Source organism: Geotrypetes seraphini, chromosome 7 (genome assembly GCF_902459505.1).
Source record: "Geotrypetes seraphini chromosome 7, aGeoSer1.1, whole genome shotgun sequence".
NCBI lineage: Eukaryota > Metazoa > Chordata > Amphibia > Gymnophiona > Dermophiidae > Geotrypetes > Geotrypetes seraphini.
The window spans coordinates 109,629,135-109,655,787 of record NC_047090.1 but is presented as its reverse complement, the minus strand read 5'-3'; the positions used below and the strand labels follow the sequence as shown (position 1 = coordinate 109,655,787).

The 26,653-nt window shown below is 42.3% G+C and overlaps 1 protein-coding gene across 1 annotated transcript in view; it reads right to left on the bottom strand.

The window, feature by feature from the left end:
- Positions 1-26,653, bottom strand: part of PCNX1 (pecanex 1) — a 311,984-nt gene that overhangs the window by 172,946 nt on the left and 112,385 nt on the right.

Here is a 26,653-nt window from a genome sequence, read left to right as displayed (position 1 = left end):
AAGAATACCGTTTGAAAGGTACTTTTAAAGTTACACAATGTGAAAAAAGAAAGGTTTCAGCATCAGGAGTGTTTGGTGCATCATAGTTGGTGGTGCAAGGGTGTAAGACTCAACTGGTATTAAGGCTTTGAAGAGTGACCCATTAAAGAAAAGGAATGCAAGGGCGCAAAAAAATCAAGGACTGATTCCAAGTGGTAATTTGATCAGAAAAAGAGTAAGAAGAGAAATGAACTGGAAAAGCTTAACAGTGTTTGACAAAGGCATCAGGGGTGAGGGACTTCACTTCAGTCTCTTACCCTGTCTTACAGGAGAAGCATGGACAGGAGGGGGGCATGAGGTTAGTGAGCAGAAAGAAATGCTCAGTCCACAGTATTGAGAGAGTAACAGGAATAGAGAAGCAGGAGGGATGTGATTGAAGGGTTAAAACAATATCTAAAAGGTGACCTGCAGAATGAGTTGGTCCACAAACTAGTTGTTGGAAAGCAGAATCACGAAGGTAGGTTGAAAAGTCCTGGGCAAGAACATCTGAAGGATTGTCATAGTGAATATTTAGAACACCTAAAATGAGAAGTAGGGAGGGCGAAGTAAAGTAAAAGCTGATGAGTTTGTGCAGAGCTAAGAGAGAGAAGCAAGTAACTGGAGGTGGGTTGTAGCTTAGAAGAAGCGTCAATGGAAAAGGAGAGGAACTTTGTAGGATTAAATACTCTAAAGTGGAAGTGGGGGCAGAGCTTTGATTTTGCAAATGGGTAATAATTTTAGAAGAAACCAGAACTGCTAAACCACCCCCTTTCCAACATTCTCGATGGTGACAAAAGAACGTGTATCTGGGAGGCCATGATTGACATAAAAAAGCCTCATCCCCAAGGGATAATCAAGTCTCTACAAGGGCATCACACATCATTACATGAACATTCCTTGTAACATATATAGCCATGTGACTCCACAATCCTTTACGTGAAGGTGTTTTCTGATAGTTACTTTTAGAAATACTACATTTTTATAAGCAGTTATTCCGTTTTGGAGTCTCTTGCTTTATTTCAAGTTGTACCATTTAATATTTTCTGTTTTAAGCTGTATATTTGAATCATTTTAACTTTTTACATTACTGAGCAGTGATCGAATTTAAAAACCCAATTGGTTACATGAGATCTTGCAGCTTTATCTTATTAGATGAAATGTTCTTCCTGAGAAGCCCTCCTGGTAGGTGAAACATGGATCATGTTGGAGTAACCTTAAATTGATAGAAAAACCAATGGGTCATTCCATGTCAAGTGGTCCAATATTGAAATTCATCCCCACTCGACTTCCTCCAAATTGAATAAAATTTTGTGTGGATGTTCCCTATAGCCTCAAATGAAACCATGTAAAATGTTTCAGCTGGATCTCTATTGGTTTGAGACCTAGAGGCTGTTGAATGTAGATAACTGAGTACAATGCTCTGCATAACAGAAAATGGCAACTTTGTCCAGCCACTACAGCCTAACAAAGCCTCCAAGAGAATTGAAATTTTATGGATTAATACAATCCCTGGCATTAACTTCTTTGTGCAAAGTTTGGAATATAACATTAGTTGACTTCCCCTGTTATGAGCCAGCAAAGCCAGCAAAAAATGTTATAAAAGAAATTTAATACCTACTTTGACTCCTCATTGGCTCTTGATCTGTATTTTGATTCAAGTCATAACTGTACCAGCAGTCATGGCATATGACATATTCGAACAATTTGCATTAAGAGGCTTTGCAGCCAATTGGAAGAAGAGATATAATTACACAAATATTAGTGTTTTATACAAATTTTGGCCATTTTTGAGTGCAAATCTCTTAACTGTACATCGTCCAAGTTTATTTTAATTTTTTATATTGATTGAAAGAGCTTCTTTTTTGTTACAATAGCCATTTTGTTTCACATTTGACCTGGCCTTGCTTTGGTCAGAAGTTAGGTCTCAAATGCATGCATTATTTACGTCCATATACATGCAGTGGTAAAAAAAGGGCATCTTAGGAATCCTACTGTGTAATGTGTAAAATGAACTAGAAGTGTGAAATTGCATAGTGCAGACAAAAAACTTCACTTCATCTCTCGACCAACTAGTCATAGCTCATAATTTACTTTTCCATGCCCACTCATTCCAGCTGTTTAAAAAGGATCTTGCCTGAACCCAAAATTACAGAAGTCAAAAAATCACTCAATAGGTGTAATAGTGAAATGAATACTTCTAGAACACACTTAGAATTCAAAAATATGCTCAGAGACACGAAGGCAACAGCATGGAGCCTCAGCCCCAAGAGAAAACTGCCTCACCACCCAATCATTGCATATTGTAAATTCCAGTGAAAAACAAAATTCTTTGCTGCAAACTAGCATAGACAAAGCTCTTATACTTTGAACAATGACAAGCAATCCCTTAGCTTGATCAAAGGTTCCGACAGGGCCCGTTTCGATCCTGCGTCAGGGAACCAAATGGAGCACTCAGCAAAACTCTCAAAAAGTGGTGGTGTCTGAAAAATTCAAGTTTCATTCATATATATGAGAAATCAGTGGAGGCGGCTCAAATATATGAATGAAACTTGAATTTTTGAAACACCACCACTTTTTGAGAGTTTTGCTGAGTGCTCCATTTGGTGATTTTTTGACTTCTGTATGTTTCCCTTTAATCACTCTTCTTAGTAGAGTACCAGTTTTTTGGTTTTCCCCATATATATTTGGACTTAGTCTGAACCAAAAATTAGGCATATTTTGCAATACATTCACTACCTAGCATTCTCCCAACATTAATTTCTATATACTTGTGCTATGTGTGTTATTGCACAATAAAACAACTCTCCCTACTGCTTATTTAAAGGTTAGACCATGGAAGACTAAACTTCGCTTGAGAAAGTGGGCTGAATGATTATGATGGGGTTGTTGTTTGAGTTCTCTTGTGTAGCGGTGTTGAAATCTTCTATGTTGTTGGGGTAACCGGCACTTGATTTTTTTTATTCCTAGTCTCACCCCTCCTGTACAATTTGTCTTTGAAATTGTTACTCTTTCCTCTGTTCTTTGATCACATTAATTTTTCATTCTAATAAAAATTTAGTTATTAGAAAGCCACAAATTTCCAATTCCAAGTTTCTCTCATTATTCCAGTGCCAGTCTACATCTCCAACATATTTTAACATAAATGCAGGGTGAAACCTTGGTGTCCTTTCAGGCCTGTTTTAAGCTGTTAGGAATAGCGGGTCAAAAATGTGGCTTGGTGAGTTTTGTAGCCAAAAAATTGCTCTTTCAAGTTTTATTTAGAGTTTGATTAATCGCTTAATCATACTTCAAAGCAAACATTATAAAAACTTTACAATTTTCAGGGAGAACAAACACATAAACAGTACTCAACGAACAAGACATACATTACAAAAAGGGGGAAAGGGTAAGAAATACAATATTTAATAGAAAAGAAACAAGATTAAACATCAGGAGGGGGTAAATAAAAACAACGGAGTATAAAATTCAAAAGGGAAGACTAAATTTTAAAAATAAAACTAAATCAGTCAAAGGCATCTTTAAAAAGAAAGCACTTTAAGTTGCTTTTAAATCTGTTTATAAGACGTTCTTCTCTTAGATAAAAGGGCAAGGAATTCCAGGTTTGTGGTGCTGTGACAGGAAAAAATATACTGTCAACGTGTACTAATGATTTTAAGAGAAGGAACTGTCAATAAGTGTTGATCACTAGATCTGAGCATTCTGGCAGAAGCATAGGGAACCAAGAGTCTATCGATAAACGTTGGAGCTTTAAAAAGAAGAGATTTCAAAGTTAACAGACATATTTTATAAGTAATGCGATGAGCTCCCGGAAGCCAATGTGCTTTTTTGAGAAGAGGCGAGACAAAGTCATATTTCTTAGCATTCATGTTGAGCTTAATAGAGGCATTTTGGATGATTTGCAAGCGTCTTATTTCTTTTTGAGTAATGCCCTTGAATAGAGCATTGCAATAATCAATTTTTGAAATAACCAAGAGTGTATCAGAATATTAATTGGTGGTGCAAGCAAGAGATTGTAATATATTACATTAAATATAGGTGAAGATTTGCATTTTTTTTCAACAATCTTAATAAAGATTTATCTCATAAAAAAAAGTGCAGTGTGCCTAAACGTTTATGGGGCAGTAACTGGTCGTAATCTGTTCCAGTTCCTAAACTCTGAGCCCTATTGTGCTTTCTGTTCAGGAGCTATATTGTGTCAAATATTTGTCTGTGCATTCCACGTCAAATTTTTTCATATATTTTGTGGTTCCCCAGTGATACACAAAGCATGAGCCAATGATCTGAGTGGTATATTTGGATTCAGCACAAAAAGTTGTACTATAAATACAACATAGCTTGGTCGAGCAACTATCCTTTCCACAACTTGAACCAAAAGTTGACTTTTTTTTTTTTACTATCTTCTATGGAACAAAAAAAAGTGGCCTAAACTTTGGAAGAAGTTGAGATCCTGCTCTAAGACTTTGAACATATTCATTGCATGTCCTATTGTGCTTTCAGAAAAAAATTTCATCAACTTCTGAGATGGTCACATGGGGAGGCCTAGACCACTTGACATGGAATGGCCTCTATTGTATTTCATCTTGGGTTGTAAAACCTTATTTTTCAAGCTGTTTTGATACTTTTTAATCAGGTGAGTGCCTTTTTTAAAAAAAATAAATTAAATTGCTATATTATTGTATGTTTGAACACAATTTTCAAGTGTTTTGAAGTTTTTTCATGCTGCAATAATTAAATTGGGTACAATGTGGTTAGACAGACATGTTCTGAATCAGTGCCCATCTGAACATATGGTTTTCTCCTATTACATATATTTTTAGATCAATTAAGCAATAAAAGGTACATTCTCTAGTTCTCAAGAACTTTTTTTTATAAAGGAAAGGTGACATTTTGTAATGAGCTGCAGATTACTGCTACCTTTTTAAACATTAATGCTTGTCAATGCAGGATATGTGTTTAGATATTCTTCTTATTGGACCTAATGGGGCTTGTTAAATAACAGGCTAAAGGGTACTTTTACTGAAGCACAACACATGCTAAAGGAATTAGCGTGTTCTAAATATTGCATGTGCTATTTTATGCCGTTGTGTCATATAGCACTTAGTGCACACTAGTGCTGCCCAATTCAGGAAAAAAAAAATTTCTATTCGATTCAGCCTACTGAATCGATTTTTCGATTCGATTTTCCTGCCCAATTGGCAGGTGTTTATTTCAAACATCCTGGTGGGTTTATTTTATAACCTCTTCACCTTTTTATAGCCTCTTCACCCCCTTTGCCTTCTCCTAACCACACTGGCGCTGTGGTATAAACAAAATAAACAAACAAAAAAGACTTTTCCTCTCTCTGCTAAATCCTAGTTCACGTTTGCGGTCTAACACCAGCTCTGGCAGGATACACATTTCAAATCTGACATATTGTAATCACAAAACAGAAAATAAAAATATTTTTTCTACTTTTTATTGTCTGGCCATTACTCAAATCTTGTTGGTCCCCGGCTCTGGTTGTCTTCTGATAACTCACTTGACAGGGTCTCCTTCTTTCTTCTTTCTCCATGCTAACCATCCATCTTCTATCTCTATCCTCCCCTTTTGTTTTCCTTCCCTCCCCCAGAGATCTGGCATCTTTCCTTTTTTTCATCTCCATACACAGATCCACCTTTTCTCATCTACTCTTTCATCCTGCATCTCTCCCTCCTTCCCCACCACCCCAGGGTCCACCATATCTCCCTTTCTTTTCTCAACTACCCTCCTATCCAGTATCTCTATCCCCCCCTCCACACCATCCCTTGTGTCCAACTTCTCTCCCTTTCTGTTCCTTCCCTCCCTAAATCCCATTGTCCACCATCTCTCTCCCTCTCTTCTGTTTTTAGACCCATTATTTCATCCCTACCAAAGTCAGGCATATTCACATCTCTTTGAACCCCCCCTTCCCTCCCTCCCTCCGTGTACTTCTACACCAGGGCCCCCTTCCCCTGAAGGCCTGCACCCCACCCCTGTAGGCCTGCCTGTCCCCTCTGAAGGCCTGTACCCCCCCCCCCCGGGAAGGCCTGCGTGATCCCCCTGGCTCCCGCGCAGCATTTACCTACTAGCAGCAGCCTGCAGAGAATATAGCTGGGGCTAGCGATCTCTGCAAACTGCTATAGGTCTTCGGAGCTGTTTCCTGTCGTGGTCCCGCCCCTCTTCTGACATCAGAGGCAAGATCGCAGCAGAGGAAACAGCTCCAAGGATCTATAGCAGCTTGCAGTGATCGCTAGCTAGCCCCAGCAATCTTCTCTGCAGGCTGCTGACAGTAGGTAAATGGTGCGCGGGAAGCCGGACAACAGCGGGAGGCCAGGGGGGAAGCCGGACACCAGCGGGAGGCCAGGGAGGAAGCCGGACACCAGCGGGAGGCCAGGGGGGAAGCCGGACACCAGCGGGAGGCCAGGGGGGAAGCCGGACACCAGCGGGAGGCCAGGGGGAAGCCGGACACCAGCGGGAGGCCAGGGGGGAAGCCGGACACCAGCGGGAGGCCAGGGGGGAAGCAGGACACCAGCAGGAGGCCAGGGGGGAAGCCGGACACCAGCACTTCCCAACTGACCCTCCCCCCCTCGCCCTCTAAAGCAGGTGTGGCAGCTGCCAGCCAGCAAGAGGCAGCGCTGCTGCTCCTGCTTTAGGGGGCAAGGGTCAGTTATCAAATCAGGAGGCCTATTTTTGTTTTAAATCGATTCACCCGAAGTGAATCGGTGAACCAATTCGAATCGTGAATCGGGCAGCACTAGTGCACACTAAGCTTTAGTAAAAGGGCCTCTTAGTTTGCAGCTGAAGCAACCGAAGAAGAAATGGCGGGCCCAAAGATTCCAAGAAGCAACTGCAGGATTTGAATCCTGGAAGCTCTAATCACTTTTCTATCAAGTATGCTTAGAAAAGCCTTCTAGCCTTTTCTAAACTTTGCTAGATTTTTTTCATATTTGGCACAGATGACATTATCTACTTGGCTTGCTGATCATCACACTACTTTTTGCACAGATATCCCACTATTTTTTATACAAATACATCTTAATATTTTTCTACTACTGAATTTAAAATATATGGTTTGTTATTATAGTAGGGAACAAGGGCAAAGCTGTAGTGCAGAAAATTCAAAACACACTTTCTTAAAATGTATGATTTTGATTGACCAGTTCATCTCAGTTTTATATTTACTAAATCAATTCCATAAAGTAGTTTTAGTCAAATTTACTTATTTGGTATGATTCATGTCTCCAGTGGGGAAGTTCAGCTACTACATAGTTGACAATCAACAATGAGAAATCTGAAGGGAATAGACTTAGTAGATAAAGACAGGTTGTTCACCCTCTCCAAGGTAGGGAGAACGAGATGGCACTCTCTAAAGTTAAAAGGGGATAGATTCCGTACAAACATAAGGAAGTTCTTCTTCACCCAGAGAGTGGTGGAAAACTGGAACGCTCTTCTGGAGGCTGTTATAGGGGAAAACACCCTCCAGGGATTCAAGACAAAATTAGACAAGTTCTTCCTAAACCAGAACATATGCAGGTGAGGCTAGACTCAGTTAAGGCACTGATCTTTGACCTAAGGGCTGCCGCAGGAGCGGACTGCAGGGCATAATGGACCACTGGTCTGACCCAGAAGCGGCAATTCTTATGTTCTTATGTAGGAAGGGAACAAGTAGTTATGGTTGCCTAAACCTAAAAGGATTAAAACCAAGTATATAATAACATTCCTAGAAAACCACCAGAAAAAAGTCAAGATTTATAGCTAATTACTGCAAAAAAAAAAAAAAAGAGACTAACGCACATCATGCAAAGACAGAACAATTGTTCACAAAGGCTACAAAACATTTCCAAATGGACAGTAAAGAACATTTTTGACTACAGATGGGTTATCATTTGCAAAAATGTCATTCTTAGATTGTACGCTATGCAAAAAGGGTGTCCTCTTTTCTGACAATATGACCATGAAAACTGGGTGCCCTCTGAACATAGTGCACACCTTTTCAAAAGACTGTGCCCCCTTTGTACAAAGTGCAAAATTTTCTTGTGGCTCTTCTCTATTTTCTGTAATTTTAATTTCCTCATATTTGGATTGCTTTGCCAATGTGATTTTATTGCTCATATTCTAATAGGGTTTGCACAAAGAATTCATATACACCAGCATATATTAAAAAGCAGAAAACTTAAGCCTGAAAAATTGTTAAAATATTCAAAATATGCCTTTTTTTATGAACCATTTTTGGTTGACTTGTTGGGGGGGGAGGGGGAATTAACCCAAGAATGACAAGGATAAAAATAGAAATAACCCTTAGAAGTTATCCCACCGTCCCCTTCACCGCCCCGTCACTGTCACTACCATCCCATTCACCGCCCCGTCCCGGCAGCATCCATACAAGCCTCAGTACTGCAATATTTAGCTTATTCCTTCCTTATAAATCAAAGCTCTGGCTGCTGAACTGGAGAAAGAGATGTTCAGCTGGCAGGGCTTTGTTTATACATTTTTATCAACACAACTAATATACTACTTTATCCTAAAGTAAAAAAAAGAAGAAAATAAATAGAAATTTTTTTTCTACCTTTGTTGTCTGGTTTCTGCTTTCCTCATCTTCTCATTCAATTCCTTCCATCCACTGTCTGTCTTCTCTCTGCACCTTCCATTTGCTCTTACTGTGCCTCTCCCTTCACCCCCCCATTTTCTTCCCTTCCAGCGTCTTCTCCCCACTCTCTGTTCCCCATTTCCAGCATCTTCTCCCCACTCTCTCTTCCCCATTTCCCAGCGTCTTCTCCCCACTCTCTCTTCCCCATTTCCCAGCGTCTTCTCCCCACTCTCTCTTCCCCATTTCCCAGCGTCTTCTCCCTACTCTCTCTTCCACATTTCCCAGTGTCTTCTCCTCTCTCTTTCTTCCCCAGTTCCCTTCAGGCTGCTCCAGCGTCTTCTCCTCTCCATCCCCCTACCCCCAGCACCCTTCACGTGGTCCAGCAGCTCCCTGCCATCGGCAACTCGTGCATCTTCCTCCCTTTCCCTTACCTTCTCTTGTGGCGAAACTGGCAATTTCTATAAGGCTATGCGCTGTATTACAGCCGGAGCCTTGAAGTTGCGTCGCGTTGCCTGCTGGAAAAGTCTCCTCTGATGCAACCGTAAACTGGAAGTTGCGTCAGAAGAGACTTTTCCAGCAGGCAACATGACGCGACTTCAAGGCTCCGGCTGTAATACAGTGCATAGCCTTATAGAAATCGCCAGTTTCGCCACAAGAGAAGGTAAGGGAAAGGGAGGGAGAGAGATGCATGGCTGGCCGGCGGGAGGGAGCTGCTGGACCGCGAAGGGTGCTGGGGATAGGGGGATGGAGAGGAGAAGGTATAGTTTCGGCACAAGAGAAGGTAAGGGAAAGGGAGGGACGGATGGAGATGCACGGCCGGCGGGAGAGAGGGGGCTGCCGGACCGCACGCTTGTTCAACGTGCGTGCTCACCATTCACCGCTCCACGGGGTGGTGAATAGCCTTGTCCCCGATCTCACGGTGACCTTTTTTTTTGGTCACCGTTTCAGCGGGTTACCCACGGCTAGCGGCCACTGTAGATCTGGGTGACGAACTGGAGCAGAGGGAGATCCTATGGCTTGGGACCATTAGGTCCACTATGGAATCCTGAAGTGAAAACATGCAAATTAGATCACATGATTAAGGTGGCATAATATATGGATTGTGGGAAGTATGCTTGAGGGTGGAGATTGATACAGGTGAATGAGATTGTCAATCTTCTGCTTGGGTAGAAAAGCCCAACCCTGAATGGTGTTCAAGAGTTCTCCTATGAATGCCAAGGTTTGAGATGGCTGTGGTTATGACTTTTGGTAGTTGCCTACAAACCCTAGAAGCTCAAGGAAATTAACTGTTGAGATTATGGCATGCTGAGCTGCTTGCAATGATGAAGCCTGAGTAGGGAAATATATGAAAACCCCATGAGTAAAGGGTTGATGCCACTACCACTAGGCATTTCAAGAAGCCAAGAGGAGCAGAGGGTAGGCTAGTCTGAAGGACAACACCATGTACTGGAAGTGTTGGGGACCTTTGTGGAAGTGGAGATTACATCCTGTGAGCAGATAGGATGGAAATGTGAGTGTACGTTTCTTTGAGATCTTTATCCGGCAGGAGTAGAAGGGTTCTCTGAGAGACTATGCAAAACTTCTCTTTCAGCAAAAATTTGTTTAGGACTAAGAGGTCTAGAATAGGTCGAAGGCCTCCAGTCTTTTTTGGTATCAGGAAATAACTGAGTAGAATGCTTGGCCCCTCTCCTGCAGAGGCACAGGCTCTCCTGCGTTTAGCTAAAGGGCTGAGAGTTCATGGTGAAGAAAGGTCTTCTGGAGGAAGTTGAAAGGAGACTTTTGGTGGATGGTTTGTAGGTTTTCTGATCAAATGAAAGACATAGCTTCGAGTGACGACTCGAAGTACATTGTGATCCGTCGCAACAAGAATTCAACACTGGTGAAATTGAATCAATAGCCTCCGATGGGAAGAGTATGAGGTAGAGTCAAAAGGACTGCTAATTGGATTAAGATTTCAGTGTCTTCTGATGCTTTCTATGAGGTCACTAACCAGCAGGCCTAGACTCTAGGATGAAGATGGCTGATTAAAACAATGTTTCATGTTGCAATAGTATGAACATCTAGATCAGGGGCATCCAACCTTGGCCCTCACCAGGTCGGGTTTCCAGGATTTCCCAAATGAATATGAGATCTATTTGCATACAATGGAAGCAGTGCATGCAAATAGATCTTATGCAAATTCACTGAGGAAATCCTTAAAACTTAACTGGATTGTGGCCCTTAAGGACCAACAGACAACTCTGGCCTAGATAGAGCAGAATATCTTCTAGAAGAGGATGACTAATAAGTTTGAGGCTTAGACAAAGTTGTCATAGTGTCTGTGTGTTTTTTAATTTTATCAGTCACCTCTTCAAACTTGTCTCTAAAGAACCTCCAAGAAAACATTACTTCATGCATAATGAGACGTCACACATGGTCCCTCTCAGTACAGATGAAATTAAATGAATCAAAAACAAAATTACTCTGGCTCGGCCCAAAACTAGAATACCTGCCTACCCTTTTCACACTACCCACAGGCTCGGCTCTACACCTTGAGTTCTCAAGCAAGGTCCTCGGCATCATTATCGATTCCTCTCTCTCCCTCAACAATCACCTCAATTCCTTGGCAAAATCATGCTTTTTCAGCCTCCACATGCTGAGGAAAGTAAGATCCTACTTTCACCAAAAACATTTCGCCATCCTTGTACAATCCACCATTCTCTCCAAACTCGACTACTGTAATGCCATTTATTTATGACTTACAAAAAAAGTCTCTACAGATTCCAGCTTATCCAAAATACCGCAGCCAAGTTGATTTTTGCAAAACGCAAATTCGACCACGTCTCCCCACTACTCACCAATCTTCACTGGCTTCCAGTGCTTTCCAGAATTCATTTCAAATGCTCCTGTATGGCTTTCAAGATCATTCACGGCATCCTTCCGCCCCTAATCCCACTATCTTTTAACGCCTCAAGGCCTGCTACCACCAGATCCGCCCACAGACATAAACTATCCTTCCCCTCTCTGCACGGTATTCTCTACGCGGGCAAACTGGGAAAGTCCCTCGTCTCCAAAATCACGGGCCTTTGGAACGATCTCACTATCCCGCTGTGGAACCTGGGATCCCTCCAATTATTCCGCAAACAATTGAAAACCTGGCTCTTTTCTAGCACATAATCATTTTTTTCTAACATAAGATCATTTCTTCTCCTGTTTATATTCCTTCTACTCATACACTCTTGTAAATCATTCTCCTCTCTTCTTATATTTTTAAGCTTTGTAAACCGTGTCGAGCTCCACTTCCGTGGAGATGATGTGGTATATAAACCTAAGGCTTAGTTTAGTTTAGTTAGATCATCTCCTTTGCAAGGAACATCTGAAAGGCATTCCTAGACTGAAGTTTCTAGATCAGAAACTCTGAGCAAAGATAAATGGCACATACCAATTGCCATTGTTGATGTTCTAAAAGATAAGTTGAATGCATCAAATATGTCTCTAGCTAAGAGCTTTCTAGTAGTGAACACGTTTTTGTTTCTCTTGATGGAGGAATTCCTCATACTTTGAAAGTTGTTTAAGCAAGAATTTTAAATAAATGGAAAATAGAATTGGTAGTCCTTAATTCTATTTATGACCATGGATGACTGAAAAATCAATTTACCAAAGGAGTCTAGTGTTTTGGCTCCCCATCCTAGAGGAGCAGAAACATAAGACCTAGAACTGTGTGAGTGTTTTAGAATAGAATCCATAACTAGAGAGTGATGTTGAAGTTGTGCTCTCTCAAATCCTGAATAATTCTGTATTCTGTACATTGTATGAATTTTTTTAGGAGCTACTATTACTACTATTAATTATTTCTATAGTGCTACCAGATGTATGCAGCGCTGTACAGAGTCACAAAGAAGAAGAAAACAGTCCCTGCTCGAAACAGCTTACAATCTAATCTAAACAGCCAAGGCATACAAACAGGATGTCATGGATACAGTTAATCAGCTGGCTGGGTTGGAGGGCAGAGTAGTAGTGTTAAGGATTGAAGGCTGTATCAAAAAAGGTGGGTTTTCAGTCTGCTTTTTAAACAAGGTAAAGGAAGGGGCTTGATGGACAAACTCGGGTAATTTATTCCAGACATAGGGGGCAGCTAGATGAAAGCAACAAAGTCTGGAATTGGCAGTGGAGGAGAAGGGTAAGCTAAGAGTGGCTTATATGAGGAACGGAGTTCTCTGGGATGAATATAAGAAGAGAGGAGATATATTGAGGGGCAGCAGAATGAAAACACTTGGAGGTCAGCAATAGGAGCTTGAACTGTATGCGACAGCAGATAGGGAGCCAGTGAAGTGACTTAAGAAGAGGGGTGACATGAGCATAGTAAGGTTGGTAGAAGATGAGTTGTGCGGCAGAGTTTTGCACAGATTGCAAGGGGGAGAGCTACCTGGACTGAAAGAGGGGTCTCCCACTTCTTAAATAGGGTTTCTCTCGTGACCCTATGTGAAAGCACCTTGATACAGTCATAGTCAAGAAGCTCAAAAAAGCTAGTTCCTGTCTCCATTTTAATGGACAAAGAGTAGGACAGGCACATGCAGGGCTGTGGAGTCGGAGTCGGAGGAAATTTCGGGTACCTGGAGTCGGAGTTGGAGTCAGAAGTACAAAAAACTGAGGAGTCGGAGTCGGAACATTTATCTACCGACTCCATTTTTGAACTTGGCATACCAATCACGAGTGATTCTTTCAGCTATAGCACCCACTATATACACAGCACAAATGTTGCGAGCAGCTTCTGCGGTCTTAGAACCTTGATTAAAAGCAAAAAGAAGGTGGTGTCGAAAATGCTCATTTCTCTCAACTTGACATTCCATTTTAACGATCTGAAAATTAATCAGTGCTGTGGAGTCGGAGTCGGAGGAAATTTCGGGTACCTGGAGTCGGAGTTGGAGTCTGAAGTACAAAAAACTGAGGAGTCGGAGTCGGAACATTTATCTACCGACTCCACAGCCCTGGGCACATGGGATCTATTAGGGAGAGGAGGAGATAGTGAATGCTGTGGATATGTTTCTCTGATTAACAAAGTCAGTAAAGGATATACTCTCTGGTGCAGACTTATGACTTTGAGGAAGAGGAGAAGGATCAGAGAGTATGCCATAGGATTTCTTCTGCTGAGTAGTCTGGTAAATGGATGGAGATATATGAATGGATGGAGATATATGAATCAGACTCCTCAAAATATTCCCTTCTAAGGGAGTTAGGGAGTGGGCGTCAAGAGAAGAATCAACTGTGCATCGTGGCGTGGGTTGATACTTTAATCCAGGACATAACTCCTTTGCTGACGACATATGTGCCAACTCCAATGCTCAACATGAGCAGGGGTGCATGACCTTGTCCTCAATCGATGCTTCAACTTATGCTCAGGTTGAGCTATGGCACGCAAGGACGCCTTTAAAGCCTTTGTAAACTGCATATACAGTAGCCCTTGTTTGTGCACAGCCCAGATCTCTTCCTGAAGAGTTGGTGTCTGCACCTGAAGAGACATCAGCATGGAAGCAGTCTGCAGTGAATGTTGTCTGTGCATGGAAGACCTCAATGTCGATGCAAACCTGGGAGGAGACATGATCTGCAGTGATGAAGAGTAACGTATGGTACATCAAAAGCTACTATGCATTGAGGAGATGAATACCTGGGATGATGTCATGCCATGCCTAGAAGGGGAATAATGTTTATGCTTCTTAGCTTTCTTAAGTGCTGCCACCCTGATAGGTGAGGCATGGAGGAAGACGATGTTCAGTCCTGCCTTTGGAGAGAACTTGATACTTGACACTCTCTATGCGGCGTTGATGCACACGGTGTTAATGCACACTTTGCACTGGATCCCAAATCTCCCATCATACTCAATGTTCATACCAAACCAAAAAGTCTTTCACACTGAAGTTGTTGGGATTTAAGTATCCTCTTTTGCATACATAGGCAGAGGTCAAAATGAATGTCCCGATGGTCAGTGCCTAGACACTGAACACACCAATTATTGGGGGGGGGGGGAGGGTCAGAGCTTGAAATGGTCCAATTACATCAGGTACATTTCTTGAAGCTGCTTTCACCCTCTTGGTGTCATGTTTTTCCCTACATGTCAAAGTCAAAAGGCTTGATAGCCCACATGATGAAAACATCCAACACTTACAGGGGTGAAAAAGGACTAAGTGGAACTAAGACAAAAAAAAAATGAAGACAATTTGGGAATGACCAAAAAACAAGAAAAAGAAAGAATTATGAAGAAAACTACAATAAAATAAAGATATGACAGCACAAAAAGACTTCTAAGTTTGAAACACTGAAGAGAAACTGAAGACATAGCTTCTTGGCTCTGCAGAAAACTGAGAATTGATAGTGCCTTGAGCTGATATTGGGTGAGAAGGCACCAGCACGCGCATGGTATGGGCACTGCCTAAAGATCTAAAATGACAGTATCCTTGGCATTGCCCGTACTGGGTTCCATGGATGATGTCAACCACATATGTTAAAATTATGCCTGCTTGTTCTCGGAGAAAACAAAAACCTCTACCCATAAGAGCCCAGACAGTTAAATTTTCAGTAATATGGACACAATTTGTCATTAAAATGGCAAAACTAAGCCAATGCAGTCCCTTTTGCTACCATTTCTAGCCTTAAATTTACTCAAGGCACATATAGTATATTTTTCTCAAACTATATTAAAGATTTAGGGGTCCTTTTATCAAGGCACGGTAGGGGTTTAACGCGCAGAATACCGTGCGTTAAACCGCCTGCTGCGCTAGTCGCTAACACCTCCATTGACCAGGCGTTAGTTTTTTTGCTTGCCGCGGGAGTTAGCGCGTGATGAAATCTCCAACACGCTAACCCCGCTAGCACGACTAGATAAAAGGACCCCTTAATTTTAAATGGTAAACTTATAGCATAATATTTGCCATGGGATACACACCAGTATCATCACTATGGGGGAAAATATGTATGGCCTTTCATTCTAAATCTAGGCTATGAAAGTAAAAATAAAAAATAAAAAATCTCAGCAGAGAAAGATAACATTGATGTTTTATTAGCTAAATAGTTAATAATAAACTGCCTTAAGTTATCTGTCAGAATGAATGTTGATATGTTATATTTATTTATTTGGATTTATTAACGCCTTTCCCCTTTTTACTATGCTACACTAGCAGCTGCCATGAGGCAAAAGCCCAAAAGCCCTTTAAATCTTTAAGGGCTTCGGGGCAATTACAACAGTAGACACTCAGTCCCAGTTGAAGATGAAAGTGAGGTTATTCAAACCTTAACAAACAGTTCTAAAGAAATACAAAGATTGCTAGCATCGCGGTCTTGTCTGCAGCCTGCTTCTTTAAGGTAAACAGTGTGGGGAGGCCAAGGGGGAAGTGGGAGACCGGGGGGGAAGCCGAACGCCAGGGGGTGGAAACGGATGCCAGGGGGGGGGGGAACTGGACGCCGAGGGGGGAAGCCGACAGCAGCACTTCCCGACTGACCCTCCCCCCTCGCCCTCTAAAGTAGGTGCGGCAGCGGCCAGCCAGCAAGAGCAGTGCTGCTGCTCCTGCTTTAGAGGGCGAGGGGAATCTTTGTTTTGTTTTGAATTGATTCACCCGAAATGAATCGGTGAACCGATATGAATCGTGAATCGGGCAGCACTAGTCTACACCACAGGAACTATTTTCTTTCTCTCCCAATGAGCTTTCAGTATTTGGAAAAGGGGTCCACCTGAAAACAATAGAATGTATGTGCAACATGAGCAACAATGATGTAATGTCACTCATACAAATAATCAGTGTTTCTCAAACTATCAACAGATTTCATTAAATAGAAGGATAAAGCTGTCAATTAAAGTATTTCAAGACAAAATAGTTAGTGGCTGAAATTTGAAGCTATCTAAAGAATTTGTTATTGAAGAATCTAAACTCTAAATACTGGACTCACCTATGAACAGGGCTGTGGAGTCAGAGTGGGAGTCGAGGAGTTGGAGACATTTTGGGTATCTGGAGTTGGAGTCGTGGGTACCAGAAACTGAGGAGTCGGAGTCGAAGGATTTATCTATCAACTCCATAGCCCTGCTTGTGAATAATAGTTTTATTTTCTGTGAATAAGACGTGTCTATTAAAACTGTCAGCCATCCAGTGGACTTTCTTAGAAGCCAAAGGTATTTAAAATGATCAGACAAGTTTAGACTAAGTATATTTTCAAAATTCAGACAGGACTAGGGGATAGGAGGATGCTGAGATCTAACAGAGTTCCTTGAAGATGTTGGATTAGAACTGGGAAAGACCACAGCCACAAGAGTGGAAACCCTCACATGTTTCGATCAGTAAGTCATTCCTCAGTCCCTTCTAAAGATCTTCTATTCAATCTAGGAGATGACAATCAATCAGACTGGGTCACACTGCCCAGCCGATATCAAGAAGTAGATTTTTCTCATACACGTTCATTTTCATAGATGAGCAATGGCTCTACCAATTCTAGCTAATATTTTACAGATTTGATATAGAAATTGCCCAAACCTCTTTTATATCCTACTATGTTGACTGTTGCTAGATAATGTGGTCAATACAGATTCCACAATTTAAATTAGGTACTGTATGGAAGAAAAAAATTTCTATAATTTATTTTCAATCTGCTAGTCATTAGTTTCATGGAGATTCCTATTGTTTGACAAGTTAAACAATAGAGAATGACACGGGGAGCGATCCCCGCAGGGAGCTGCAGCGTGGCTGCGGTTTGGCTGCGGGTTATGGAGACTCCAAAGCCAAATCGCCGCAGACACGGGGACAAAAGTTTTCATCGCCCGCAAAAACGGTGAAAAGATTTGTCCCCGCAGGCCAATGTACCCCCTTCTAGGAACCGCTATTTACCTGTGTTTCACCGTGCTCCTCATTTGTCAGATCAACCCTTCCTGCCAATAGAACCCGCCCCCCCCCCCCGACGATCGCCGGCAGGAAGGTGCTCAACCCTTCATGCCGACAGAACCAGCCCTCCCCAACGATCGCGGCAGGGGGGTACCCATCCCCTCCTGCCTACCCCAACAGCCCCCCCGACGATCGCAGCAGGAGGATATCCAACCCCTCCTGCCAGCTCCCCAACAGCTCCCCTATGATCACTGGTAGGAGGGTGCCCAACCCCTCCTGCCGGCACCCCCAACGGCCCCCTATATCGCCAATAGGAGGGTGCCCAACCCCTCCTGCCGGACCCTCCCCCAACAAACCCCGCCATCCCGAAACACCACCCTTAGTCTTACTTTCCAAGTTGGACCGGACAGCTCCTCGCTCGTCTGGCCAGCAGGCCTGCCTCCGTCCAAATGAGGCGGGCCCGCCCCTCCCCTCCCCTGCCTAACCCACAGGATCCTAGGGCCTGATTGGCCCAAGCACCTAAGGCCCCTCCTATAGCGGGAGTGGCTTTAGGTGCCTAGACCAATCAGGCCCTAGGATCCTGTGGGTTGGGCAGGGTAGGGGCGGGCCCGCCTCATTTGGACGGAGGCAAGCCTGCTGGCCATACGTGTGAGGAGCCGTCCGGTCCAACTTGGAAAGTAAGACTAAGGGGGTTCCGGGGTGGGAGGGTTCGTTGGGGGGGGGTCCAGCAGGAGGGGTTGGGTACCCTTCTGCTGCGATTGTCGGGAGGGCCGTTGGGGGGGGTCTACAGGAGGGGTTGGGTGCCCTCCTGCCGTGATCGCTGGGGGGAGGGGAGACTTGCAGCCGTAGCCGCGGTCACTATGCTAATCACGGCAGGGAGATCTTTGCCGCGATTAGGTACAGCGGCCGCGTCTACTTACCATGTAGGCTAACATTGTAAGCATTTAAAGTACATGTCGTGTTTGTTTTTGCATTGCTAGCCCCAGGGGTGGTGGAAGATTAGTGATTGAAAAACTGTATGAAAAATAACTATTTTAAATTTAGTGATCAAAATGTGTCAGTTTTGAGAATTTATATTAATTAATTTTTTCTCTGCGTGTTTTGTTTTTGTATAGTTATTAACTAATATTTAACTAAGTTTTAAAGTTTTAAAGAATGTTTCCTTTATACGTAAATAAAGAAAAGTATATAAAATCGTACCCGTTTGAGGCTTTTATGTATGCAGCGGTGACGGTGACGGGGCGGTGAATGGGGTTGCAGTGGCGGTGACGGGGCGGTGAATGGGGTGGCAGTGGCGGTGACGGGGCGGTGAAGGGAATGGCGGTGACGGGGCGGTGCAGAGGATGGTGAGACGGGGACGGGGCGGTGACGGGGACCAATTTTTTCACCGTGTCATTCTCTATTAAACAACTCTTCCCATTCAGTTTTATAAACTCTTACAATATCCCCTTCTAAGTTGTCTTTTCTTCAAGCAGAAGAGCCCTAAGATGTTCAGCCTCTCTTCATGAAGGAGATGTTGTTCTATCCATTCAATGCTGTCATCCTTCTCTGAACTTTTTCTAGTTGTGTTATATCCTTTTGGAATGGAATGACCAGAACCGCACAGTACTCAAGACATGATCACACCAGGAACCTGGTAATGATACGGTTTTATTTTCCATCACCTTTTTGAATAATCCCTAATATTCTATTTCCTTTTTCAGCAACTGCAGCATACTGGGTTGAAAATGCCTGTGTATTATCCATAAAAACCCTTTGCAACATTTAACTCAGAACCCAGCATTTGTACCAGTATTTGGTATTATTACCTATGTGCATCACATTATACTTGTCTACATTAAATTTAATCTGCCATTTAGATATCTAGTTTCCTAGTCTCATTAGATCCTTCTTCAAATCCTCCCAATTATTTTGTGTCAAACACAAATTTGATCATCTCAATCATCAGTCCTATCTCTAGGTCATTTATGAATGCAGAAACGGGGGGGGGGGGAAGGCTGACAGTCACTCAAAAGAGCATGATTCAGAAAAAGGATGAAAGATATCATCACAAAAAGGAAAACAGAGCATTCCATTATCAAGAATGCAATAAAGGCCACAATAGACCAGGTTTTATTAAGTACAGAGCAGGCTGATTTTAAAAATTACAAATTATCCATGCCAACTGCTGAGCAAATTGTAAAAAGATTTGAAAAAACAAGTTTGAAATATCTGTATGCAAATGTCAGAAGCCTAAGAAATAAGATGGAAGAGTTAGAATATACTGAACTAAATGAAAAGATAGATATAATAGACATCTATGAGACCTGATGGAAGGAAGATAACCAATGGAACACTGTCATATCGGGGAACAAACTATATCGCAGTGATGAGTTGGATCGAATTAGTGGAGGCATAGTGTTTTATGTTAAGGAGGGCCTTGAATTGAATGGACTGAAAATTCTACAGGAGCAGAAACACACCTTGGAATCCCCATGGTTAGAAATTCCATGTATAAAGAGGGAAAGGATAGTGATGAGTATACTACAGTCCACCTGACCAGGATGAATGGACAGATGCTGAAATGTTATCGGAAATTAGGGAGGCTAACTAACAGGGAAACACAATAATAATGGGTGATTTCAACTACCCCGATATTAACTGGATAAATGTGTAACATCAGGGCAAGCTAGAGATAATATTCCTTGATGAAATCAAGGACTGCTTTATGAAGCAGCTAGTTCAGGAACTGATGAGAGGCAAATCAGCTCTAGATCTGGTTCTTAGTGAAGCGCATGAATTGGTACAGGAGATAATGGTGCTGGGGCTGCTTGAGTAATTTTTCTTTAAAATCCAGCATAGTACCAGAAGACTGGAGGATGGCCAACGTGATGTTGATTTTTAAAAAGGATTCCAGAGGTGATCTGGGAAATTATAGACAAGTGAGTCTTGATGTCAGTGCTGGGCAAAATGGTAGAGACCATTATAAAAAACAAAAACATATACATAAGCATGGATTAATGAAAGAAAGCCAACATGGATTTAGTTAAGGAAACCTCACCAATTTACTGCATTTCTTTGAAGGGGTGAATGAACACGTGGATAAAAGTGCATCAGTTGATATTGTATTTGGATTTTCAAAAGCCATTTGACAATGTACCTCATGAAAGACTTGTGAAGAAATCAGAAAAGTCATGAGACAGGAGGTAATGTCCTATTATGGATTAAGAACTAGTTGAAAGACAGAAAACAGAGTAGATTTAAATGGTCAATGTTCTCAATGGAGAAGGGTAAATAGTGGGGTTTTATCCTAATTACTAAGTGAAACACTCCACAATCACACAACCCCTAAAGAAGTGGGTAGGCACAGGAAGTGTGACACTTGTTTGACGTGTAATTCTACCATGGAATGGGAAAAGCATTTTGAACATCCTCAAACTAAAGAAAAGTTTTTTCTAGAACGAACAACATGCAGAACTGCATTTGAAGTTTACATAGTATGGTGCCCTTGCCCAAAGTTATATGTGGGACAAACAACTCGGCGGTTCCAAACACGATTTGGAGAGCACAGGAGTAGTATTAACTGTGAGTGATTGGAAAAGCCATTAGTGCAGGACTGTAAACATGAAAATCATTGCTTCTCCGTTTTAAAATGCAGTGTTATAGATCATATTCCTGAAACTGTAGGAGATAGAACTAGGAAATTGTTACAGCGTGAACAGGAATGGATCATCCGTCTTGGTACAGAGGAACCCTGAGATCTAAATTCTAGGATAGATTGGCACCTTTTCCTGTGATTAAATCCTTTTTGAATTCCACATTTTTGAACAGTATCAGTGACACAAAAAACAGTATTGTATTTAAAACACTGTCTGGCATCTGTGAACAGGGTAGGCGGGGTATGTTTAACAACAGGGCCAGCCTAGTTTGAGTAAGGGAGTGTTCCGATTGGGCAGTGTAAGGGAATGCTTGGATTGGGTTGCTTAAGTTATAGGCGGGTCTGCAATGGCAGACGTTGTAAGTTTAAAGGAATGGCCCCTTCTTTTGTAATTAAATCCTTTGTGAATTTGAATAACAGTATTTGTGAAACAAAAAACACCATTGCATTTAAATACTGTCTGGCATTTGTGAACAGGCATGGTATGTTTAACAATAGGGCCAGCCTAGTTTCAGTAAGGGAGTGCTCTGATTGGGCAGTGTAAGGGAGTGTATTGACTGGGTTGCTTAGGTTGTAGGCGGGTCTGCAATGACAGACGCTGTCGAGTTTAAAATTCGATCTGAGAATCTTTATGTGTCCATGCTTTAAAGTACACAACATACATATAAGAACTTTTTAAACCCTGTTTGGGATCAAGAATGTTTGTGGAAGCTTTGGTTCCTGGATGGAGAAGGATGGGCTGAGCCAATTAACATAACATGGCCAGCCTAGTTTGAATCAGAGAGCATTGGGATTGGACAGGGAGCATTGGGTTTTTCCCCTAAGTGTGCTCTTTTCTCAAAGATCGTAGTTCTCGACCTTCTTTCCTAACTGTGTGTAGTTAGTATATATGCTCTGGTATGTGTCTACTAACCTAACCTGGTTCTGTTTAGTATTTTAACTTTAACTTTTTTTTTAAGATACTTTTTATTTCTGTACACCGCCTAGAAATTTGATTAAGCAGTATAAAAATGTTTTAATAAACTTGAAACTTGACAGCCCAAACTGTAGGCGGGTCTTCATGTGTCCATGCTTTACAGTATACAACATACACATAAGAACATTATCCATGCTTTACAGTATATAGCATACATTTTAAACACTGTTTGGGATTAAGAACGCTGTGGAAGCTTTGGTTCCTGGATTGAAAAGGTGGGGCTGAGCCAATGGCCAGCCTAGTTTGAGTCAGGGAGCACTGGGATTGGACAGCTCAAGCTGTAGGCAGGTCTATGACATCAGACGCCGTCGAGTTCAAAATCTGACCTCAAGGTTTCCATGTTTACTAGCCTTTTGAGCACAGAGTTAAGTGCCGATGTAAGTTTAATTCATTTGTTTCACTAACTGAAGGGAATGCAGTTTTATGTTTATAAGGTAGATCTTTTGTAATGTGTCTGCTTTGATTGTATTGCAAACTAGAAAAAACAAGGAAGGCAACCAAGTCACTTCAAGGTCTGCGTGGGGGAAGCTCAAAGTGCCAAACTTGGCTCACAACTTACAAACCAAATACAGTGTAACATGTCAAAAAGCATGTCACACTGTATAATGTTGTAGGGCGCTCTCAGTGTGAACCCTCAGTGATAGGAGCGCAGCTCCGACACTTCACTTCTGGGTCAAGGCGATAAGCCTCCACCCGCACACCATCATCGAGCGCCCTGTGTGTGCAAGAATCAAACCAATCAACAATCAAAGTGAGTAAATGAAACTCAACACAAACAACCTGAGCGACCCCCACACAAACCCTGCCAGCCAAACCCCCTCAAAAAGCACGCACAAAATCACAAACAAAATCAAAAACCATACCAAAAAGTGAAAAACATATCCAAAAATAAGCAATACTTATCCAAAACTGTCACACAAACGGAAAAACCGCGCCAGGAGGAAAGGTTCAACCGCGCTGGTTTCGGGAGGAGCCCTTCTTCAGGAACCTGGCCTCCAACAGAACACGAGCAGAGAGGACGGCTGGAGGGCGGGGATATGTTTTTCACTTTTTGGTATGGTTTTTGATTTTGTTTGTGATTTTGTGCGTGCTTTTTGAGGGGGTTTGGCTGGCAGGGTTTGTGTGGGGGTCGCTCAGGTTGTTTGTGTTGAGTTTCATTTACTCACTTTGATTGTTGATTGGTTTGATTCTTGCACACACAGGGCGCTCGATGATGGTGTGCGGGTGGAGGCTTATCGCCTTGACCCAGAAATGAAGTGTCGGAGCTGCGCTCCTATCACTGAGGGTTCACATTGAGAGCGCCCTACAACATTATACAGTGCGGTCCTTCGGGGTGGGGGTGCGGGTGCGAGTGCATGCGAGCGGTCCTTCGGGGTGGGGGTGCGGGTGTGAGTGCGTGTGAGCGGTCCTTCGGGGTGGGGGTGCAAGCGGTCCTGCGGGGGGATGAATCGAACGTCGGGGGGGCATCAGGCTTTAAGGGTGGGGACAGGACTTCAAGGGGGAGAGGAGAGTCGGGGCGGTCGAAAGGAGAGTCGGGGTGGCCAGAGGAGAGTCGGGGCGGGTGAAAGGAGAGTCAGGCGGCGACGGGAGAGTCGGGGCGGCATGCGCAGTATACGGGTGTGCGCGGTATATAAAAATTTATTTACATAAATTACAGTTTCCCACGCGCTATACTAGTGTGCGCGTTTTACACGGGTGCGCGGTATTTGAGTGAAAATACAGTAAATACAAGGCCAACAATTTACAGTACATATACTCTTAAGTCTTTCTCTGTCAGGAAGATACTCTGAAATGGTGGTTGGAATATTGGCAACATTTCCTGCATTTCTCAAAAACCACATCCCAGATGGGGCGCCAACTCTGGCTTCTGGATCCTCTGCTCTGTTGTGAGGTCAAGCTCCTCATTTATGCTGATGGGAGCAAGGAGGCAGAAGATAATCTCTCTTTACTGCATGCTAGTGTCTTCTGGATACTCTCCTTGATTAATTCCTGAATAATAGCTGTATATAGGAAAAGAAGCACAAAATAGTGATCTTCGATCTGATTCACTGCTTCCTTGACTTTCTCCAAAGAGATTTTCTCCCTTGCAGGGCACATTGGTAAGTTTTTGCTTCACACTGCATCTTAGGTCCAAACGTCTGCAACTGCAAGTATCTGTGGGATCTTACACCTATGGCAAAGGCTCTTGATGCCATCTCAAAATCATAGGTTAACCTACTACAAGTCACTGACGGATAGAGGAGAGGTTATGAAGTTCCCCCTGAAGGAGGAATTCTGACAGATCTATCTTATCAATATCTTACATTTACTGGTCACAAAGTACTGATAAGCTATATCAGAAGTAAACATAGCAACTCTAGTAAAGCCTTCCTCACAAGCTGGCCTTGGGTATGAACATCCCTCCTAGGGAACACCAAAAAGTAGGTCCTCATCCATCTGGGGGCCATTTCATGTCAAGTGGTCCAGAGCTCCCTACTCAACCATCTCAGAAATTGATGAAATTTTTTAGGGGATATGTTGAGATCTCTAATGAAGATAATCAAAGTTTTGGGGCATAATCGCAACTAGATCCAGATTTAGGGGCCCCTTTATTTGGGCCACTTTTTTTAATCCGCGGAAGATACTAAAAAGATATCAACTTTGGTTTCAGATTATAGAAAAAAACCCCAAAAACAGTTGGTCATCTCGTCCACATAGTGACGTTATCCCAGGGGCACATTTTATGCTCACTCTTCCTGAGGCGTCTTTCTTTCTGCCAACTAGGCAGCTTCGCTTAATCAGCTATGCTCACCAATACACAGCATTTTGTCTTGCTCATCAGCATAGCATCTTTAGTGGTCACTTTCGACCAAAACACAAACCGTGTTGAGTCTATACAACAACTTATCTACTATGTACTACATACAGCTACACTGGCTGCCGTTGGAAGCTCGTGTAAAGTTTAAGTTCGCCTGCCTTTGCTTTAAAGTTCTTTACGGTCTAACCCCTAAATACATAACTGACCTCTTCTCCTTCTCAGCAAACAGACACAAGAGAAGCTCCCACTTGCACTTCGTTTCTCCCCCGGTTAGAGGTTGCAAACTAAAAAAACACTAAAGACACCTTCTCTCACATCAAGCAGCTCTATGGGGTAAAGAACTAGAATAACTCCTCTCACCCACCACTTACGAGGTGTTCAGGAAACGCCTCAAAACTCACCTGTTCCTGAAGTACCTAGACAGTTGACCCGTTCCTCTCTTTCCCCTCTATAACGGTTCTCTTGCCCTTTCCCCCTCTTGTTCCCCTTTCCCTTAAGTTCTCTCAAATTGTACTTCACTAATCTTTTGTAAACCGCATAGAACTTAACGGTACTGCGGTATATAAACTGTTATTATTATTATTATTATTATTATGTATGATCATTTTGGTCTTATGAACTACACTTTGCATATCTAGAGTTTCTGAATAAAGTTTGCATCAAGATTATCAGTTTCACAGTTGTTTCCTTTTGTTCCTGCCTTCTTGCTTTTCCTGTGGAATTCTCCTGGTGGATTTTGTCATTTCCAACCAGGGTGAAAACCACATTTCTAGGACACCTTTATAGGTTTAATCCAAACATACTGCTCAGAACAGTGACAGATGCTTTGTTGGATCACTAGGCAGCCACAGAGTTGGTAAAAAAAAGATTGTTGCAGAATACGCAAGTGCATGTTTGACTAGTCATGCCTCCTAATCTAGAAACATCCCAGGGTTAAGAATTCAGGAAAAAGAGTGGATGCCCCACAAAATTTTAAAGACCACAGTGTTTTTGTTAATGAGATAAATAAAAGCTTCATCAAAACTGATGAAAATAAATGTATGCAAATTTTAGCTATGTTTGAAGCTATATATCACAACTATATATTCTCCAATCCTTTTCTTCTTTTCACCATTAGAAAGAGCACCATTACAAAGTTCACCTAGCTACATCTTAGACCCACTGTTCCTAATAAGCTAAGAAGGACCTCAAAATAGACCAAGGTTGTCTTCCTCCACGTAACTTTAAAACACATGTGGGATGCAGTCCAGTGCTGAAATAATAAAGGTAGCTTTCACTTTAAGAATTTTGGGGTTTATTGAATTAACAAAAACTTTACAAAGGGACAACAAAATAATATGATGACGGATAATAAGGAAAAATCACACCTTTCAACATATGTTTCACTATCAATTTAGACCCTACTCATCATACCACTATCCTGGTCTGTCATCAAAAACTGAGAACATGCTTATTTTGGCTGGAATGTATCCGACACTGGCATGGAATACATTTTTGCAAGCAAGGGCCTAGTTTAAACATACATCATATTTTTGACTACTTCATTCTTACCACACTCCTTTTACAAAACCGTGCAAGTGGTTTTTTTTAGCACCAGCCAGCAGGCTGAATATTCATCGCTGTTTGCCTGACGCTCATAGGAACTCTATGACCGTTGGAGCAGCACAGTGCATTTAGCGTGCCAGCTGGCACTAAAAACATCTTCTGCGGATTTGTAAGGGGGGGGAGTTAGTGACTTGTAAAACCCCCCCACACACATACACACAAAAAAAAAACCCCTGAGGAAAAAGCCCTTTAAAGT